Genomic DNA, 3,019 nt, shown 5'->3' on the forward strand with positions numbered 1-3,019 from the left:
GTATATACTACTTTTGAAATATTAATAGTTTCATATGCATTAAATAGTTTCCTATACGTTTAATATATATATTCAAAAAAATTAGTATCTACTCTTTTGAAATACATATTAATTTGAATTTTTTGTTGTTATTTTTATTTTATTTACATGTATGTTTTATTTATTATAGGAATATTTGTATGGAAATGAGTGACGAAAGAGTTGATTTAGCATCGGCATCAAAAAATTTAGATGATGTAGAAAACAAGTCAGAAGAATAGATTCCTATGCGTGAAGATGAATTCAACCCTATAATTGGTAAGATATTTTTCATTCTTTAGAAGAAGGAGAGAACTTTTATAAAATGTATGCCCATTCGGTTGGATTTAGCGTGCATAATTCATCTCAAACAAGTGATAAAAATGGGGTGAAATGGAAGTTTTTTTATGCTCAAAAGAAGGATTTAAAGTAGAAAAAACGGTAACCTTTCATGGATTGGTTATTAGTGAAAATAGTTTGTCTAAAGTGAGAAAAATAAAATTGACAAGGGAATAATGCAATGCAAAAATTGCTTTTAAGAGGACAATAGATGGTAGATATGAAGTTGCAAAATTTTATAAAGGTCATACACATGCATTAGTTACACCTAGAAAGAAATAACTCCTAAGATCAGCAAGGAGTGTTAACAATGCTCACAATAAACTATTGTTTTCTTGTAACAAAGCTAACGTGGAAACTTTCAAAGTTTACCAATTATTGAAAGAGCAGGTTGAGGGTTATGACAATATAGGATGCACTCAAAGATATTTTCAAAACTATTCAAGAGATTTGAAAGAATTGATCAAAGACTCAGATGCACGTATGTTTATTGATAATTTTAGGAGAAAACGTGAGATGAGCCATTCATTTTTCTATGACTATGTAGATGATGATGAAGGTAGGCTGAAATATGTATTTTGGGCTGATGGTATTTGTCGAAAAAATTACTCTTTATTTAGAGTTGTGATTTCATTTGACACAACATACAATACAAACAAGTATTGTATGATTTTTGCACTATTTACAGGTGTAAATCATCATCTTCAGAATGTAACCTTTGGAGCTGCATTCTTAGCCGATGAAAAAGTCTATTCATTTGTGTGGTTGTTTGAGTCATTTTTGAAAGCAATGGAAGGGCACAAACCTACTTTGATCATAACAGCTCAACAGGCCCGACCCTGTGCCGGTGCAACAAGCTCCTCAACACATGGCCTCATACATGTTAATTAACACTCCATTACTAGCTTTTAAAACTTGAGACAATAACAAGAAAGTAGTATGACAACATTGATTGCATTTTGCATATAGTTTAAGATATATAAAATCTTTTAAGTTTAAAATATTAAATGCAAACTGTGAATTAACACTATAACTATTAAATTTTATAAATATATTTTATTTTGAAGTATTATATATATTATTATTTGTCAATTTTTTCTTCTTTTTTGATAGAAATAGCTTATATATTTTTGAAGATATATGTTGTTTCATTTTAATTTATAATAATATATTTAAAAGTTGATCATTTCACCATTATTTTAAATTAAGTTATTACGATTAAATAAATAATAAATTATTAAAATAAAAATATTTTTATTTATAAGATTTTATAACTTTTTTATTAGTTTAATATGTTATTGGTTTAATATTTTGTTGGTCTCGTATGTTGGCGCAATGATTCATTTTGTTCTTTAACTTAGAAAATATTTATATTGGTCCTTTAAATATTTAAAATGTATCATCTTACATGATATGTTTTGAGGAGTTAAGGGATTATAAGTCTTTTTTAAGTTAGAGATCAAAATGAACTTTGTGGTTAACATACTAGACCAAAAAAGATAATAAAACAAATATTTTAACTTTTGTTCTAAAAAAATTAGTATTGTCATGTATATTGTCTTCTCATGGTTTTATGAGTTAGCAACACTTTTAAAAAAATAGAGAAATTTTATCGACCGAAAAGATACAAATATTATAGTTGTATTTGTGGAAATATTTTTAAACAATTTTTTTTAATTTTCATAGTTATTATAGTTGTATTTGTGGAAATATTTTTAAACGATTTTTTTAATTTTCATAGTTTTATGCTGTTTACAATATAATTATTTTTTTCCAATTTATTTTATTATAGGCATTATTGTTACAATAGAACTGGGCCTCTGACCAGTTTGGGTCGGCCCTGCAGCTCAAGACCCAACTATGAAGATTGCAATAGAGAAGGTATTTAATGGTTCTTCACATAGATTTTGCATGTGGCATATTTTAAAAAAAAGTTTCAGAAAAGGTAGGCGTTTCGTTAAATGCCAACATTGATTTTAATAATCGTCTTAAGTCATGTGTTTGAAATTCAGAGACTCCTGAAGAATTTGAATCAAGATGGAATAGTATTATTAGTGATTTTAAATTAGAGGAGAATGGTTGGCTTTCTCAAATGTTTGATATTAGAAGTATGTGGATATCAGTCTATTTTAAAGATATATTAGGAGAATGGCAGGAATTTCGAGAACAACCTCAAGATCAGAGAGTGAAAATTTATTCTTTGAAAATTACTTGAACAAGAACCTTAACTTGGTGGAATTTTGGATGCGATTTGATTCCGCAATAGAGGCACAAAGGCATAAGGAACTTCTTGCAGATAATGATACACTTCATTCTTTTCCAGAATTTATTTTAAAATGACTGTTATTTTTACTTTTCAATGGAGAAAATATTTTTTCAAATTTATCATTTAATTATTATTCTATACATTGCTTTCAATACATTAATAAGGTTAAATTAGCAAAGGTTCAATGTCTTATGACAACACTATTGTATTTCTTAATCAACTCTTTTTCCATGAGTTATACTTGATATTTACATGAATCACATATATGTAATTGTGACGTTTCTCTGAGCAGTCAACCATTTTTTGTTTTTGTTTTGTATTACACAAAAGAAATGTTGTTTGTGAGAAGAGGCAAGTTGATCTGGTTCATCGATACTGTGAGTTTTTTGTATTGTA

General features: G+C 27.4%; 1 pseudogene; it reads left to right on the forward strand.

The window, feature by feature from the left end:
- The first annotated feature begins 266 nt into the window (after positions 1-266).
- On the forward strand, positions 267-2,697 carry LOC131605669 (protein FAR1-RELATED SEQUENCE 5-like; annotated as a pseudogene).
- The last annotated feature ends 322 nt before the right edge of the window (positions 2,698-3,019 follow it).

The sequence above is a fragment of the Vicia villosa genome, linkage group LG5 (genome assembly GCF_029867415.1).
Source record: "Vicia villosa cultivar HV-30 ecotype Madison, WI linkage group LG5, Vvil1.0, whole genome shotgun sequence".
Classification (NCBI taxonomy): Eukaryota; Viridiplantae; Streptophyta; class Magnoliopsida; order Fabales; family Fabaceae; genus Vicia; species Vicia villosa.